Raw genomic sequence first — 19,814 nt, 5'->3', positions numbered from 1 at the left:
TGGATTTCACATATATTGTTTTGGACATGGTTCATTATGGCCTAACAAGCAATGGAAGTTTGCCAAGTTGGGGAAAAACAGCTAGAGGTCAGCCAAAAGTCTCCGTGATGAAGCTGATGATAGAAAAATAGGGAGAAAGTAAGTGGTCGTATGACCACCTTAGGTGCAACTGCACACACCCAGAGGGACATTGCCATATATTAAAACATTGTGGAAAATAATGAATACATATGCCAATGTACTGCACATGTATGTCTTAACCGCTGAAATGTAGAACTTGAACCCTGAGAGTGTGCACTTGATTTGTCTAGTTGCCTGGTACATATTGTGACGAAAAAAGGAATGCCGCTTACTAACACCGCCACATTGAAACTAGAGAGTTTTCCTCCTGGATTTTGGATGACACTAGAATACAGAAGATTCTTTGATATTGGCATGCTGGGAACAAGGGGTTGATATTTTAAGCCCCTCTTCCCTGGTTTATTTCTTCTTTTCTGAAGCAGCATCCCAGAGGGGTTTACCAGCTCTTCAAGTACCTTTAAAAATATCATTAAACATATTTAAACCACTTATTTTAGGCATCAAATACACAGCAAATGAAACGATTAAGGCTTGTGACCAATATGACAAAAATCGCACAAAAGTGTTTGAATCCCTTAAGAAAATATGTACCCTTGAAACAGGACAGTTGCACTGATAGTCTAAATATTGATCATTTGCACACAAAACAAGAGAAAAGCAAATTAAAGTTTATCAGGTGGTAGGAAACTGACATTCAGGATCAATGAATCACTCTGTTACATTTAATCCCAATTGATTCGAGAAGTTCAGTACATTTTCCAAGCTTGTCTTTATGTCACATCATAAAGTGTAAGGCAAATGGAAATTTATTAAGCTATGAATCCTTTATTACTTAAATTCAATAAGCTCTAAAAGACTCGTCCATAAATGGCAGCTCAGGTTCTCCATGTTTAAATTTTTTAATACAATGAAAAGCTTTAGCAAAATTGACACAGTGGTCTAGTGGCAGCACACAGTACTGCAGTTCCCAATACCAAAGCTGAACCCACTGCTAGCAGCCCAGCGGGTGGCAGGAGTGCAGGCTCAGACAGAAATTGAGTTTTATCAGTGAGCTCCTGAAGCCAGAGAAGAAGCTACCAACCCCAGAGAAAACAAGGTTCTCCCAGAGTGGAAATTTCTAGGGTTTTGTTTAAGTATGAAATAATACAGTATTTTCTATTTAGGAAGCAATTGGTTACAGATTACTATTTTAGCACTTAGATGGAGCCAAAGGAAGTGACCTGGACACTTTTTAGACAGCAAAAATTGACCTAAGCAGAGCACTGAATAAGCTATATTGCAATCTGATATAAAACCCCTGCCACCTCCCTCCCACACTCCCAAAATTACTGCTTACAGAACCGGTGCTCATCAAGCCATATGAACTAGAGAAGCAGCTTAGAGCACAATAAAGTGTGCTAAAATGCTGTCTACTTTCATTCAATCTCACTCTCATAGGTAGTGATAACCAACAACATGTGCCACAGCTACTTCTGGTGGTGCTGTACTTTTCCTCTTCCTCTGGTATTTGCAGCATCCAAAGCTGGACTTCTAGGGAAGCCACAACAACCAGAGCATGCAAGTCTCACTGCAGTGTAACAGAAGTTGGAGCCTAACATCTACCAGCCGCAGCAGGAACCCTCATTACAGTTGTTATCTAAAGGAGGGGTGAAATCCTTGTAATTAGACAGGGTAACTGTGGTTCTGCAGATCTAAGCGCAGATATAGACAACACAGAAGCTGTTCAAAAGATAATAAGCAACAAGAGACCATAGAAACGTGCATCAGAGACATTTACAGCCCATACTGAATTGGTGCATCTGACAAACAAGTACCATTTTTATTTAGCTCCTGGACTCAGATTAAGCTCTTGCAATTCATCCAAATGGAAACACTGAAATGCAATACGCCAATTATAAAACTAATTGGCTTTTGGGATCCTGTGCTTAATTAGTTTTCATATTCTGAACACCAAATAAACAGTAAGTCCTACATGGAATGTTGTAATACATGGAAACATAGTTGGTGTGAATCTGCAGTAAAATAGTACAATATACTGTATGGAAAAGCATCCTATACAGCATTTTTTTGAAAAAGAAAGCATTGCCTGCTTTTTGGAAATGTATCCCATCTGGCTCCATTGGAGCAGCAGCACGAACATCCAGAGTAGAAACAAGGTCTGATGTGAATGTTCCTCTCTACATTGTCTTGTTTTTCCTCTTAAGAGCTCTGTTAAGTGGGTCTGGAAAAAAGCAAAGGAAAGCTATATCAAGTATTCCTCGTGGGGCTTGTCTGGTGGTGCTAGCAACTTTGCAGCAGTGTGTGCCAGGTTTAAATCCTGATACATGCTAAATGCCAAATAAATTACAGAACACTTCTACTGCACAGTACCCAGTTCATGTTTGTCAGCAGAAAAAATATATATATATTTGGACTGCTGACAGGGAAGGCTCAGTTTTCAACTGAACACTGAGCTAGTTTTCACAGTCAAGCATCTGGGAAGTTATTTACATTAAGGATCTGGGGATATTGGTCGACACTTGGCTGAACAGGAGCAAGCAGTGTGCTCAGGTGGCCAAGATGGCCAACAGCATCCTGTCTTGTAACAGAAATAGTAGAGAGCCAGACCAGGGAGGTGATCATCCCTCAGCTCTAGTGAGGCCACACCTCGAGCACTGCATTCAGTTTTGAATGACACTGAGGCCCTAGAGCGTGTCCAGAGCACAAGTATTACAAAGAATAGCTGAGGGAAATGAGGTTGCTCAGTCTAGAGAAGAAGCGGCTTGGGGGAAACCTTATCACTCTCTACAACTGCCTAAAAGGAAGCTGTGGTGCGGGTGGGATTTGACTTCTTCTCCCAGGTAATTCGGACAAGAGGGAACTTCAGTCACAATTAAGCAAATGCAAATTTTATCATAATTTAAATAGCAAAAGAAATGCCAGAAAATGCACTATACATTGGACTTAAGCCTTCAGATAAGACTATTTAAAAATGGACCACATATGTAATTCTAGACCAGAAAACCTGTGAGGCTTTTTGGTAATTTCTTCAAGAATTTCTCAAGTGAGAACATAAGGCATTGCCTGTTTTTCCCACAGAATTAGTCTTGCCGACAACACACCCCAGAGCCAAGTAATTATTGTTCTATTTAGTAGAAACATGAGCAAGAAATCTGGATTGAAGGAAACCAAGATTTTCTCTCTTTGTTGGCAAACTACCAAAAAAACCCACCACACCCTGCTGGGAGGTGCAAAAATATTCCATTACCTTTGTAATGAAGGGTGTATTAAAACAGCCCACCCTACTATTTCTCTTTCCACATTTTAAAATCTGGTTTCCTTTTATATTCTATAATCTCTAAATATGAAGGAAAAAAGTCCTAGTAAGGAACTGTCCAAGTAAAACCAATCTGAATTTTCACACATACACTAGCACTTGCTGAAATAGAAGAAAGTTTCAAATTTAAAGTGATTCCTTTCAAGACTATGTTTTGTAAAATCATTAAATAAGAAATAAGTCCACAGCATCCAGCTGTATTCGCTGTATGTGGAACGAGTGGTTCCTATTCAAGGTATCATCTTTTTAAAGCTGGATCCCGCTTGCCAGATTTGTTGTTAACCAAGAAGCTATCTCCTGATAGCGTTTGAGCAAACAAAAGTGAACTACTTTGAATGCATTTGTTTTGCATAATAACACTTGACCTGACCTGTTTTGTTTTTGAAAATCATTTGAGGAAAAAAAAAGGAATAGTAATTTTGTGCAAAGGACATTAATCATAACACTGAGAATCTGTTAAGGAATAAATGTATTTGCAGTCAGCCTCAGTATTCAATACACAGTGCTCTTGAATGTTGAAAGGATTCAAAAAGTGAATAATTCTGAAGGTTCTCCCCCTCCCCAATTTTATTCCTTTTTAAAAATCTTAAACTTTCCCAAATCCACTTAGTTTTCAGGCATAAAAAAAGAAATGATTATTCACATTTCAAGTAAAAGATCACAACACACCAGAAGTATTTACTTAACTAATATTAGTTCACTGAAATGCCAAGCATTGGCACACAGTAAAATTTTCAGTTTGATATGTTTTATATTTCATCTTAAAACAACATAAACAATAAAACCTATGAGATAAATATTGTGCTACATCCAGAAGGTACAGAATTATATTTTAGGTGAACAATATATTTTCCAGCTTGCTATTCTTTATTTCTTCCATAAGAAAGAATGACATTTAAAAATGAGAGATGAACAAACTGAAATGTATTTAAACATGACTCAGTGTGGAATGGACCTTGATCAAAATACAGTCTTCTTATCTAAAATATCAGAAGAACAAATGTGAAAGAGATTAATTAAAATGAACCTAGAAATAAATACTGATAGAAGATACACTTCTGGCATGGTATGTAATTTAATATTGCTAAAACAATAGTGCTATTCTATTCCACTTTAAGCTCTCTAAACATGAATGAAATGCTCAATGCTGTGGGAATATTTGTATTTTTATGATTCAATTAAAAACTTAACTAATCAAAATTATTTTTCTTCCCCCTGGCTTACATACAACCTCATTACTTATGAGCATCCATATGAATGAACATACCAAGATTCAGATATCTTTCCAGATACTAATCATGTAAATTTACTCCTACTCCTACTCATTCTAAAATCTGAACTTTCTCTGCTGTTTGTTTTTTGCACAGTCCTCCTCCTCATGTTTTTCAGAAACACTCAGGAACATGAATCTGTACATTGTTTCATCTGTAACCACTAAATCATATTTATAAAGATAACATTGTGCAGCTGGATCTCTCTTATGCAGAGTTCCTCCGCTCTTTTATCTTTTTGCCGCCTTAATTTGTAAACTCTCTAGGATAACGATAACCTTTTTGCTTTTTTTTTTTTAAATCTATCACACAAAACACATTGCAACCTGCTGCATAACTAGCATCTTTATGCACTATAGGAACATGGGTACAAGACAGATGTACACACATCCATATTTAAAAAACATCATAAACGTAAGCTACATGCATCTTACCCCTCCAAAGGGAGGTAACAAATGCAACTTCAAAGAAGCCAAGCAACATCTTACTTCTCCTCTATTTTGTGTGAAGGGTTTGGTGTGCTTTTTTTGTTATTATTATTATTTTTTTTAAATACCTTCACAAGTTTTACACAGAAGCATATCATGTAGTGATCCAGATACTACCAGAAGAAACTGATACTGTAGGTATTAAAATAAAGGTAGAAACTGGTTGCTGAATCAGTTCAATATTTAAAACTCTTAAAATAGTTGTGTCTTTGTTTTTAGCTACATAGTTCCAGAAACATTTGGTTATTCATTGTTTTGCCCTTTCATCCTCTATAGGATTTTAATATACTCTGTAATTTAAATATTTGGATTTCCTATAGTCCATAAATTCTACTTCTTAAATTATCTCTACTGACAGACTTCAAAATGAGAATGAGATTTAGACTACTTGCATCATTTTCTGCCAATTATTCACACATTGCTTATTCCCTTGAGCTATCCAGTGTTACAACAACATCAATAATTTCTACATAAATTCCTATGCATTATTTTTCAGTTGCTGCAACGACAAATAAATGTATCATCACCTCTGTCAGAAATTTAATCAGCAGATCTCAAAGGTTTTTGGGGAGAGGAGGTGAGGTTTGTTTTGGCAGTTCTTCACTTTTCCACAAAGAATCAGCTTGTTGACATAACCAATTCATAAAATACAACTTTATTTTCCTGGATTTCCTAATGTGGACTACTTAAGGATGAAGGGAAGAGAGGCAGTCCAGTAGACCACTGTGGGATTCCTAGGAATAGTATTTATTGTTCTGATGTCTCAAAATTCTCAAGTATTCTAAAGCTCAGAAAGTTCTCAGAAAACAGAAGAATATAAATTAAATGCTTTGAGAAATCCAATCTCATTAGTGCTTTGTTTCATAATTGAGTATTTTAAAGTATGAGACTTGCATTCTGATATGAAAGATTCATCTTGGCAGTCTTCCTTGTACATAGCTGCAGTTTGCCATTTATCACTACCATGCTGCCTTGAGCAGCAGATGAGAGGATGGAAACAGTGAGAGCCCAGAGCAACAGCAGAGACTGGAGAAGTCAGAGATGTGGTCTTTCACCCTCACTGCCAGGTCACGTCACCTCTTGGAGCCTTACAAAAGTATAGAAATGAAAAACAAACCTACAAATTGTATGTCAAAAAAAGCTACAGTCATGTATCCGTGAAAACTTGCAGCAGGATTTTTGCAAGTGCATTCAAAGACCTGCCGCTAGTTGCTCTCATCTGCATGTCAGAGCATAACTTCTCAAGAAAGGTCACCAGTGCTATAAGCCTCTCCTGCTCTGAATGCACTTTGCCCATGAGACCTTACTTGGGACATGGGACCTGCAAGGCTGCTGACAAGGTGCCCCATCCCACATGCTCCACTCACAGCTGTTCAACACGAAAGTATCTTTCCTCCAAAGAGGCAAACCAAATGCCATAGCTCCACCAACCCTTCAGAACTGATATCGCAATAGTGAACCATTGAAACATACAGAAGTGGTCATCCGGGGAAGGCTTTTTTCAGGGACGAAGCATACATAGACACTTTTACTAATTTTTTTTTTTGTATCTAAAAAAAAAGGCAGAAAAGGTGGTGCAGTATGTCATCAGCAGCACCAACAAAGCTTGCTTCACTTACAAAATCAAAGGGTAGGATCAAGCCCAGCTGAGAACCATGGAAAACAAACACATGGAGCAGAGCCAATATAAATGGTGCAAAAAGAATTAGAATGATTTTTCCGAAGATTTTACTGCAGCTAAAAGCCTTATGACAATAGTAAAGGTGAAATGACTAGCTAGGGAAAGTGAATTATAAAAGCAAAATTATCAGAAGACAGCAACTGAACATGAGTTTTGTATTATTACACAAACTTCACGAGCACAAGCATTTCCTGCTTGTATTCATACAAGGCAGATTAACTGTTCCTACCTGAATTTCACACAGTCTACAAGCCAGCTGAACCTGACTGAAGGTTCGGAAGGGGTCCAGGCTCTGTTATCTATTGAACTGCAGTCTGTAGACACTGCTGTAATCTTAATAAAAACAGTGACAGGAAGGATTTATAATAAGTGATAATATATCTTCATAGGACATAAAAACTGTTGGCAAAGCAATTCTGAGAGAAGCTGACCTTCAGCTATATTAACAACAAGATGTCCAAGTGTCTCATAAATGTGGCTAAATTTTAATTTAAATTCATACAAGCATCTCAAAAAAAAAAAAAAAAAACGGAAGAAGCTGCTCAGAAAAACCATAACACAGAATCATAAGTAGGAGAGAAAAGCCTACAAGCACAGCACTTGCTTTACGAAACATATTGAACTTACCCAGATTGAAGAAATTCTTCATCAACAGTAGGAAGTCAGTCTTTTTTTGTTGTCATTTTTTGTTTTTAAATGAAATTATGCCCTAAACTTATCTACACCACAAAAACTTTCCTCATAACTCATCACATCTTCACATTCATTTTCTAATTCATTATTGTCTTTTTACTGGGGACAGATGCAAGCACTACTCCTATTTGAGCAGCCAGGTAATCAGCACAATGCACAGCAGCTGAAACCCTATAGTCAATAACTTGCACCTTTCTCCCCTGAGGAGATGTGTAGGAATTGTTGTTCCTATAGATTTTTTATTCCCTTGTCATGGAAATGTAGCTCTGCACTTTTATATATGTTTCTGTTTGTCTCCTTACAGTAGCATCAGCATGGTGCTAATGTTTAAACAAGCAGAAAGTAACGAAAAGACAAATTCCTTTATGTCATGTTCACATTTAGCTATGGATTGCTACCTGGATGGCTCTATACTGCAGAAAATATATATTCACAGCTTTCATGCCTGTAAGGATAAAAATACTGCCTAATTCCTTGCACTTTTTGGAGTAAAACTATTTCCTGGATGTCTGCAACAGCAGAGCTGATGTTGCATTTGGGGTGCAAGAAAACCAGACCAAGATGTACATGGTGGTCATCTTTGATGAACTTACTTATGCTCAGATGAAAGAGAGGTGAGGGTGCTGTAATCCAATGGAGGAGAAAACTACTGAAATACTATTAGAATATTAAGCAGTAGTCTATGAAAATATAAAAGATTAAAATGTTCAGAAGAGGAAAAAGTAAACATAATTTGCATTACCATATGATTCACTGTCCAAAAGCAGAAATAAGCACTTTTAGAAAAATATTGCCTGGAATGAATATTGAAAGTCAAAAATGGAAAGTTGCATTCTTATGATTCCATCAGCTTGAGGGAGTAAATGACATTTGTGATTCATTTTCGAACAGAATGGGTGACAAAGTTCCCTTTAAAAGAGCCTTAAGTTATCAGTCAGACCAATTTTCCAAAAAAAAAAAGGAGTAGGTAAAATGTTTTTCTTTGGGGAAACATGACACGAATCAGCTTAGGCAGTCACCAATATTTATGACAGATTATGATACATGTGAGTTTGCTGAAATCCTGACAAAATCTGTACAATTTTTTTACTGAACAAGCTTTAAATACTAATTTGTAGCAAGACCATACTGGCTAATAGGTCTCTCATGAGCTGCAGAATTGGACAAATAATGCATGTAAGAATGGGAAACAATTGTTCTAAAAGTCTATAAACCTGTAGCTCTGCCACAGCTTGCCTTGTAGGCTTTTATTTTAATGCACTTAGAGTGGGCAGATGCTTCCCATGAAGTATGATCAACATTTAGAAATCATTACAACAAACGCAATCAGAAAATACAAAATAAAGTCTAGTGGTTGCAAGCCACTCTCTTAACGCATGAGACTCAAACATGAAACAGGGAGAGAAAAGACATTCAGAAAAACATTACCAAGATGACCAAGCTGGTAAGGAAGGAAAAAGGCACACTGTATTCATGAAAATGAAAACTGCTGCATTGAGCAGGTTTCTGAAAGCAAGGTGAAGAAAGCCTGTAAACATGAAAACACAGAAACAAATTTTGCAAACAAATCTCTTATCAGCTTATTCCTCTGTTGGTGCACGTTGATCATTACAAGACTGCTCCTTCTTCCCTGCTTTGGGAAGCCTTAATGGACAGTATTACTATATCAAGATACAATAATGTGAATAGACTGGACTGAACTTGGATTACTGAAGAAAAAACAATTACATGGAATTTAATTTGTTTGGTTACTAATATTTTGTGGCCCTTTGGACAACTTTGGATTAGTTTTTCAGGCAAGTAAGGAAAAGATTTAACATGAGAGTCCGAACCTGTGGCACATGTTAAAGCAAACACAACTAGGAGTCATGTGAAAGATCTTCCCAAAGCCCTAAGACAGAAAAAAGAAATGCAGGCAGAGAAGGAAAAGAGCAGTAGAACAGAAATACACACTAGATAAACAAAGGTATGAGAAAAGCTAAGTTTTTGTTGCAAAAAAAAGGAAAATTTGAGCAATAAAGGCCTCAATGTGCCTGGTACCTCAAGGCATTGCCAGATCAGAAGAATTTGCCTTTAAAGCAGAGATCCCCCAAACAGAAGTTCGCAGAGCCACCCATGAACAACAAGGCCATTGTGTTTGTTAAATGAAAGCAGTTAGAACCCCCCCGCCAGGGACTGTGCACTCCCCAGGAATCCGCAGTGCAGGGCTCAGGCTCTCTTCCCTCCTTTCTTCACCAAGACCATTGCTGCATCCTAGCTCAGAAGACAGATCAGTCCAGCAACTACAAGTTACACTTTCACATGGAAAACCGAAGCATACTGATCTAGTGAAATCTCAAAGATAACTTGGCTTGCTGGACATAAAACATTACATATTTCATCCTGCTTTCATCTTTAAAGTTTGCAGGAGCTATGATAGTTTGCACCCTTAAGGTTATTAGAAGCTTAATTAACATTTTTATCATGGCCTGAAGAATATAATTTAGCTTCTAGCACAAGACAAGGTTTATACTTGTAAAATAGTCTAGATAACGATTTGAAAGACAAAGCAGTAGGAGCAAAGTGAAACAAAGCTAGGCATATCAGCTAAGATGATCAGCACAATATATTATTTAATTTTTATTAATAAGATTAATAGATGGAATAAATAAGTAGATATAATATAGTCATTTCATATGCACAGTATGCTAATTGGTCCTAATTATACATTAGTAAGTCTGACGGAGGTTCACTGAGCTTGCATAGCATGCAGGTTCTAGATACGAGATCAGAATAGGCCAGAAAACTTTTCAAACACATATAGTTCACATTTCCTTTCTGAAAAATAAATCCAGAAAGATTCTCAAGAGTATTCTGAGAAGACTCAGAATGAACAATGTTGAAAATTCACAGGCTTCTTTTCCTGTATCAGCTCCACAAGAACTGTAATATACTTTGCATATTTGCCTAAGTCATAAATACTGACCAGTAAGTTTGAGACGACATTTCCAAGTCCTGAGAAAATACTGAAATCAAATAGAAGTTCTAAACATACAATAATTTAGTGAGCAGCAACAAACATTGTGCTTATGAACATTAAAAGATTACTTTGGATTATCAATTCTCTTATTTTAATGCAAAATATCATTTCTCTTCATGAAGGTAATCTGCTTCCCCACGTGTACTTCCTTTTACTAACAAAAATCATGTTTATACCTACAGTCAGCACTGATGATTTCAAATCTTCTTTCTAGACTGATGAATAACAAAATAAATGCTATGAATTCAGATCTACTTCACAGCTTTATTATGTTACTACCCAGCAACTTCAGCCAATTGATATATGCTTTTCATCTTCACATTGGTAACAGAATAAGAAAATATTTAATATGAATAGCTGAGTTCAGGCAGTGCTGTTTAACAGTATCTCTTGCCTGTAGTCATCTAAAGTCATCTTGTTTTTGCTCTTCAAAATCTTTTTTTCTTAAAAAAAAAAAAAAACAAACATGTAGGGAACACAAGAATAATCAATTCTATTGCAACCCAAATGAAAGACAGTCAACTGTAAGTCAAAAGTAAAGGATGCCACAGTAATGAAGCTGGCATGTGCTTTTATCTAGAGATAACTGGGCATGTTATAAAACTGCATGAGCTAGTGAAAAAGATGTCCAACTTCCAGCAAGTGAAAATAACAATTTTTCTGTAGGAGTTCTTACTGCAGCGGTTCTTCATTAAATCCAGATACCTGATAACAAACTCCCTGCCCCACTGCAAAATAGCTTTACCATGTACCCTCAATCTTTTCAATTTCTTTTTTAATACGTAATTTACTTTTAAATCAGACAGAAAATTTAACTACCAACATGAGTGGGAGTTGCTCACCTCTTCCTCTGACAATCTGAGCCTTAGCTTCACTGCTAGTGATTAAATTAGCAAGTCAAACAAGATAAATGCAGGAGGAGGAACCAGAAACATATTTGCTGTACCTTATATGCCAAACTGATTATGCTGATGGACAGAATTTGTCTTTAGATCACTGATGTGTCCATCCAAACAGTCTGTCTGACACTGTTCTTACAAATAAGTAATTTCACCCATGGAAAAATTTCAGAGCCTGTTGGTCTTATATAATAAAAGGGGACAATTGAGGGGAAACACACCTCACTAACACCAGAAACATCCAAACTAACATCAGAAACTTCCAGAAACTGGCAGTTTGCCTCCTCATTACAAACCCAATGTGTCTTTTGTTTATTGAGATGGACACAACATTCCCTACTTGTTCAGCCAAAGACTTTTGGCAAGATATGGACAAGTATTTTAAAATTAAAAAAAAAAAAAAAAAAAAGTTTAAAAGTGAGAGCAATCCAAAGAGAAAGGAAAGAGAACAAAATACTTAACAGAGCATTAAAAAAACAACAACAACAATAACAAAAAAACCATCATAGTGATAGAGGTTTCTCCTCCAAGGAACCAAGCCAAAACACAAGGTACTGAGAGCAAGCTGTCAGGCGGCACAACAAAACTGAACTCATCTTTACCTTTACCATCATTTAATTCACTCTTTTGTTCATTTGGTCATTTCTGAGATGGATTTAAATAATTATCTTGCTTGCTTTGAGAGAAGGTGCTAGCCAAACTATATACTCTCATCTTCATTACAACTACTGTAACCTTTGTTGAGCCATTTTATCTCCACTTTTGGTTTTCACTGAGAAACTTCCTTCTTTTTTTCAGTCATTTACATGCTAACCTTAGAAGAAGCATAATCAAACAAGTCACTGCTAACTAAGCAGTTTGAAAGCAGTTGTAGCTCCTTAGTGTCAAAGGCAACTTTTTTTTTTTTTTTTTGGACAGAAAATCAAATATTTTCTAGTTGAGCAACAGTTATTTCCTTGAACCTTACATATAGTCATTTCTTCCGGTTTTTTGGATTTGAGTTTTTTCAGTCTTCTGATCTGTTTTTTTTTGTTTTTTTGTTTTTTTGTTTTTTTGTTTTTTTTTTTTGCAGAGACATCACAGTCCATTCTAATTGCTTCCTATTTCTATGAAGTCTGTAGCATCGGGTAGGAAACACAAGCACCACTGCCCGCAGCATGATACAGATGGGGTCCTTCCCAAGTCCATCAGAATGGAAGCAACTTGCCCAAGCTCTGCTTGTACCTGCTGCTGCAGAGAAGGCTGTGTGAGCAGCTGGGAAGGAGCAACGCAGCATGGAGAAATCATAGTGTCTTTCCACAGCTCTCTGCTTCACCATTTTCTGTGGAAATTTCTGAGCTGCAGAAAGAATCTTTATACACATACAGCTCTCAGAGAGCCGCTGAAAGGGTGAGGACATGGCCAGGAGCATGGTTGCCATTTCTGGCACATACACACAGCAGCACAGGAAGTGAAGTGGACAGGGCAGGCGGTCAGAGCCTGGCACAGCCATTGGCAGGAGAGTGTGCAAGGACAGCGCTATCACTGCCACTGCCAATGGCTCCTGTCATGGCATCCACCAGGCAGAAAGCCACGGTCTCTGCATCCCCTAGGGCCTCTCTAGCTAGAGGAACAGGTATTGCTGCCCAGAGAGAGCTCACCAGGGAGCATGCAGCTACCCGGGCTTCAGGGTGTGCCTGAGCTTTGTGCTGGTATCTGGCAGGAGCAGTGAGTACACCTGTGGGAGGTGCACCCAGGTAGAAGAACTGCTCACATTGGAGACACAGCTTTGGGAAGAGGTGGGCAGGCTGAGCAGCACCAGGGAGTCAGAGGGGGAGATGGATTGGTGGAACTGTGTTCTGTCATCCCTGAGGCAGATGTGCTAGCCAGTCACAACACAGAAATGAAGGTTCCCATACTCTCTACCATCAGGCAGTAGAAAGGCGCCTGAAAGACAGGGGAAGGGAATTAGGTTTCTGCTCCATGCAGCAGGTGAATCCCCTGCCTCCCTCCTTGCTTGCCTCACCCTCCAAGGTCCCCTTATACTACTGGTATGAGGCTCTGGACTTCAGAGTAGCAGCAAAAAAGAAATTTGTATCCAGCAAAGAGAAGGTCCTACTGTATACTGCTAGCACTGGAGAAATAATAGCATTTTTGAAGATTAAAAAAAAAGTTAACCAGATATATCCATGGATTAAAAAGAGAAAAAATGTGGACAAATAATAATAAAAAATCTTCATCAACATGGCAGGAAAATCAGCTGCAAGGGAATGGGCTGGAAGAAGGTTAAACTACAGAATATGTGAACTGCATCAATTTGTCTTACAACATTAAATTGTACAATAGAAAAATCAGACAAAGTAATAAAAAAAACAGATTACAAAGAGATATAATCAGGACTTCAAAAGAACACTTTCTGAATAAAAAATGCATACAGTAGCTTCCATGTACGATATGGGTTTGTTAGAAAAAGAAAAATAACCTGCATCCATTTTGCTTAGTCTAGCAGTAAGGAAATCTAGAGAAACACTAGCCTTTGTAAAACAACAATGTAATGCGCTTTAATGTACCTTTTTTTCTTTGCACCTTCTGTGAATGCAGGTAGGATAAAAACAAAGCTTAAGGAGTGGGAAACATTTTATCACAGTGTGTTTGTTTGCTTAAAGGAAAGCTGAAATTTATTTAAATAGGGCTCTGCCCGTACTCATCCCACAAGGATATGAAGGAAGCTTTTGCTCTTCTACCCAAAAAATCAGTGTTTGTCCAAAGCAACAAATTTCCTGAAAGAACTGTTTTATAGAGCTGCCTTATTGTAACTCTTTGCAAATTTTTCAGGAATTTGCAACTCCAGCTGCATTGTTGGTTTGAGTAGCTGATGCTATATCTGTTCTTGGTGAAAAGACATATACATATCCTAGTTGGATGTTTTCATCAGGTATGTTTCTTATTGTGTGGACTGATATAAAATAGAAAGCCAAGTCATTTGAGGCACTTCATCATAAAGGACAGAAGATAACAAAGTGGGGAAGGAAGAGGGAAGCAATTGGCTATTGTTATGTGAATAATTCTTAGCTACACCATCAGGTGCCACCAATGTTTCATGAAGAGACGTTTGCAGCTTCAAAGCACTGAAATGCTGCTTAAAATAAGGTAGAGGCGTGCTAAGACAGGGGAGTGCTATCTCCTGAAAAAACTCAAATGAAATGCATTTCAAGGGGAAGGACTGCTTCTCTCTCAAATCTCCTAAAGGATACTGGAAAGAAAATAAGCTATAAAGGCTTGCATATTACACTAAGATAGAGCTTACAGTTGATACAGGGAGATAAAGTCCCTATAAAGATGTGTTTGGGGAGAGCATCAACAGTGAGTTATATCTGAGACACTATTTAGGCTTAATCCAGAGTAAATACAGCAGGCATTTACAAACAGAAAAAGTATTATTGCAGGTTTTCTTTTTTATGCATTTTATATATATGTCCACTGTCCATTTTGGATATTGAACATAAATACTTTTCAAGTCATTTTCTCTAAACCTAAACTTGAACCAATGGTGAATAAGTAGCTAACTGGCGAAAAGCAAGGCATTCCTTATCTAAAGTCCACAAAGCAAGGTGCTAGGAAATGCCTAGGTTTGAACTGAGAGCTGGTTTAGCAGCAGTACAGAGGAGGAGAACTGTCCCCCTGTGATGATAAAGACAACCCTGCAAAGCAGTGATGTAGCAGGAGTCTGTTGTAAACTCTTTGTTTTAAAGCTAGCTTTCATTCAGAATCATATCAACTTTTTTGAGATTTTGGCAGTAAAAAAATTATAGACCCCTGTGCTGAGTTGTGAATTTTGCGACAAATCTATACTGTTAGATATCACAAATGCATGACTAATTTTGTATGTGTGTGATTTGAGGTACCTACATAATTTTTTTTAGCATCAGAGTCCTCCTGCATTTTTTATCCCACTTACATATTTCTTCCCAGGAATTTAGTATCAAAAAAAGAGAATAAGAAAAAATATGATAAGACATCAGCAAATCACAAGAGAAAATATCTGATACTGTCCCCTCAAATAACATATCCAAACAATTACATGGGAAGAACTGTAAATGTTTTGTTCTGCTCTCGTTGATGATATACTACAGTTCATATATCTACACTGGAAGGGTTTTGAAAACTATTGTGAGCCTATTCTCAGAAAAACCCGTAGTAACATTTTCACAACCAAGCAGGCATACTTTACAAGTAGGATTTAGAAAACAAGGAGGATTATTGTATTGGACATCTTTTGGGGATTTTTTTAGGACACCCAGAACTCTCATTTACACTAGAATTACGTTGAGTATTGTCTTTCCACATTAGATTACAGAAGTATATGTTAGTAAATACACTTAGGGAAAAGGACAGAAATTTTGCAGAAGGTAAAAGAGACTCAGGGACTGTGAAGTAGTGATCTCCAAATTTCCAGTAAGCAGTATTCAACTTCATGCTCTCTTTGTAAGCAAATTCCTAAAATATTCTCTGTTTCTGCAGCATTCTGTCTATGCACCATTCACTTAAACCATTGGCACAGCACTTCTCTTCTGCAGTTTCCATGTATCTGTCTTGAGATACCTAAGTATACTGCTGTACATAAAATTTACCACTATGACATCTGGTGTCAATTTCAACTTGTTAAATAGAATAGTTCTTTGTACTTTCTACTTGATTGTGAAAGTTGTATTTAATTCTACATCTTCTGCTCCTAAAATGAATTTACGGGATTACAACTGAACCTCTGCTTCAAAGTCTGAATTTTCCCTTCTCACTACTGTTTTTTTTTTACATTCAAGGGAATTCCAATCAGGTTACTTGCAGCTTTGGTCTTGGTGTTCAAATGAAGCACAGTCTTATGCCACAAAGAATGCTAATTGCTGTGGGGATGCTGAAGCAGAAGAGGGAGTACTAGAATCCTCTGTGCTCCCACTCAGACAGCAACAACAGAATTATTGCAAAATGATCCTTAACATCCTAATGTATCTTCTTTACTACATTTAGTTTAATTCCCTTGTCCTTCTGTTAGGTAATAGTATGTGGCCAATACCATAAAAATAGAAAATTAAAGCAGCAGCATATACAACGATTTACATTTTAATAGAAAAACCTCCTATTTGATAGTTTTTTTAAGTACGACACATACAATTTCATCTCGATGACCAGTGACTTAGTATGATGTACCATGTCATTTCCTACTGACACACACACTGTAATATCAGTATTTATTTACTGAGAAGAAAAATTGCCTGAAAAAATATTCTTTCCCATTCAAGTTTTCCAGTAGGATTTATTGGATAACCTCCCAATATAATGATTCTTAATCCTTCCCTACTGGTTTAGACCTTCAGTCTTAGAGCTGGAAAAATCCAGTGTTTTATTTAGAATGCTGTACAGTATATCACTTAGAGTGACTACCATAAAAGTAGGTTTTCTTTTTATTATATTAAGGATAACATGTCAGAAAAGGTCTTCTTGTAATGCAAAGTTAAATGTAGTGCTCACAAGATTCCTTTGACAGAAAATATGTCTTTGTACGTATCAACTACAACTTTTAGACAAATCTATTTCCTTGTTCTAAGCAATTGAGTTGGATCTAATTGATCTATTTTTTTTTCTAATACTACTAATCAGCAAGTAGTTTATGAAAGAATATGTACTGATCCTTTTCTGAGGCATCACAGAGTGAAAACATTCTCTTAAATACTCTCTTAAATCAAGCTGCATTTTGAATTTTGTTGGACTTGTCACAGATGTTAAAGTTACAAAAAAAAGGAACCTCGAAGTTAACAAAGGAGACATTCTGAGTAATTTGCATATGGCAAACTACTGAAGTAACTGCTGTTTAAAATAGATGTTGTGATTGCTATTTCTAATTACAGCATTTGCAAACAGATTACCATTTGTCTAACCTTCTTTTAAGTATATTTTTGAAGATAAATTGCCAATATACAACAAATCTATTTAAATATGAAAACAGATGGAATCTTTTGAAGGTAACGGAAATGCTAGCTATTGGAAACGCAGCAATAAAGGAAACTAATACTGGCTTCTCTGACCTGGTACGTTCTGTAAAAATATTTTCAGAGGAAATACAACTGTATGAGGATGAACTGTTTCAGAATGTTGAACAATCTAAAATAATTTGTCTGGGATACAAAGACTCGTCAATATGGAATTATACCAAAGAATAGATTAAATGGTCATATTCTAAGAGGGGTGAACAGACTTTCTGAATTGGATATTGCTTACTGCAGGGAAAAAATACCATCTAGCTATGTAGAGAGAGATGCAAGCCCATTCATTATGTATGGAATTGTTGAAATATGCGTTTACTGTTTTACTTTATTTGCTTTCATGCTCTCTATATGACTGACAGAAAAGATATAAAAATAAATCTCATACATGCAAACATCTGGAGGACTAAACAATTACCCCCACTTCCACTTGACCTGCGCTGTCACTTGGTGCTTTATTTATTTATTTATTTATTTATTTATTTATTTATTTAATGGTACTTCCATATATCTTTTACTCCTTATTGTCCAAGGCGTTCTTTGTGTCTCACTACCTGTGTTTCATTATACTATGTGCTATTCACTTTATGGATAGTTCTGCATTTCACAGGTACTGAAATGACTTTAATCAAGTATTTTAATTGTGGTGTCCCACCCACCTTGTACTGAAAATAACAGCAGATTTTAAATTAAGAAGGGAAAAGATTTCAAGCCAACTAACATAGAAAATAAGATAGCTACTATAGAAATGAGGTTTCTGCAACTGCTGCTTGCCTGTCCACAATTCCTTCTATTAATACCTTTTGAACCTCTTAACTTGCAGAGAATCTACAAATACTCCAAACATTTTCTGAAAATCAGAGCCTGAAAATAGTGTCTCAAATGGAGGAAAGCTCAAGGGCATGCCTCTTCTGTTTGGTATCTATTCTCTGTGTGCTGGCTGGCCAGAGAGTGTCCATGGAACCAGCTACATATGGCACATCTTGCTTGCTTCCCTTTGCTGGAGGGGTAACCAGACAAAAAACTCTTGTGCCACAAAGCATAGGCAATGGGATAAAATAGATTTTTAGTGTATACATCTACAGAAAACCAAGCTCTGCTCTTAATGTGTCTCACAGAGCAACTTACTTTAGAGAAGGCACTTTGCTTTTTTTATTATTTTGTTCTTTCAGTATGTAATATGTTTCATAGAATCTATGATTCTATATCTAGATCAAAAAAGATCAAGATCATCAAGTTGACCAAGTGCCGGGTCCTGAACTTTGGCCACAACAACCCCAGGCAACGCTACAGGCTTGGGGCAGAGTGGCTGGAAGACTGTGTGGAAGAAATGAACCTGGGGGCATTGGTCGATGCTAGTCTAAGCATGAGCCAGCAGTGCACCCAGGTAGCCAAGAAGGCCAATGGCATCCTGGCTTGTATCAGAAATAGTGTTGCCAGTAGGAATAGGGAAGTCATTGTCCCTCTGTACTCAGCACTGGTGAGGCCGCATCTGGAGTACTGTGTCCAGTTTTGGGCCCCTCATTGCAAGAAAGACATTGATGCCCTGGAGCGTATCCAGAGAAGGGCGACGCAGCTGGTGAGGGGTCTGGAACACAGGCCTTACGAGGAGCAGCTGAGGGAGCTGGGATTGTTCAGTCTGGAGAAGAGGAGAAAATGTTTAGATGTTGTGTTGAGACATGGTTTAGTGGGGTTATTGGTGGTAGGTGGATGGTTGGACTGTATGATCTTGTAGGTCTTTTCCAACCTAGCTAATTCTATGATTCTATGATTCTAAGTTCATTAAAGAATAACAAGAGTAGTGACATTAAAAACACTACATAGAAGGCATTAGAATCTAAGTTTGAAGTGTCCACTAACGTACCACACAGCTCAGAAGCTCAAGACACTTGAGAGGCATTCAAAGCCTGATTTACTCATTCTGTTAAATGGTAGTTGTATCTTCTTATTCACACTTTTTTTTTTCCCCCTAATTTGCTGGAAAATGTGATATAGTTAGCCCTTTTACACATTTCTGTATTTGAAAGAAAGTGCATTCTGTCAAGCATATGCTGAGGAGTGTTTCTCTAAAAGTTTAACCCAGAATCTTAGCATCTAAGAGCAAAAAAAATCAAACAGCTTATTGCTGTACCAACAGCACATTTTTATTCATTTAGGAAATAAATGCATATTCATAATCAGCCATCTCAGTTTTCCTCTGAAGTCTAGTTCTTTCAAAAGAGGTCTGCGCTAGGTAGTTCTGTTAAGGTTTTTTAATTGGTTTTGGACCAATTGAACTTATTAATAAGGAAACTTTCCAGACTGCCATCAAGAACCTGGATACTAACACACAATCTCTTTATTTTTCAC

At 37.2% G+C, this 19,814-nt stretch overlaps 1 protein-coding gene and 1 long non-coding RNA gene across 7 annotated transcripts in view; both read right to left on the bottom strand.

Moving 5' to 3' along the window:
- EPHA6 (EPH receptor A6) overlaps positions 1-19,814 on the bottom strand; it is a 510,917-nt gene that overhangs the window by 417,197 nt on the left and 73,906 nt on the right. The window lies entirely within an intron of this gene.
- On the bottom strand, positions 1,338-7,604 carry LOC110401076. The gene is made up of 3 exons (XR_002440240.1): positions 7,465-7,604; positions 7,067-7,170; positions 1,338-2,302 (listed from the first exon to the last, which is right to left on the bottom strand). It is a non-coding gene; the product is annotated as an uncharacterized LOC110401076 (long non-coding RNA).

Source organism: Numida meleagris, chromosome 1 (genome assembly GCF_002078875.1).
Source record: "Numida meleagris isolate 19003 breed g44 Domestic line chromosome 1, NumMel1.0, whole genome shotgun sequence".
Classification (NCBI taxonomy): domain Eukaryota; kingdom Metazoa; phylum Chordata; class Aves; order Galliformes; family Numididae; genus Numida; species Numida meleagris.
Note: the sequence above shows the minus strand (reverse complement) of the source record. Positions and strands in the feature narration are given on the sequence as shown.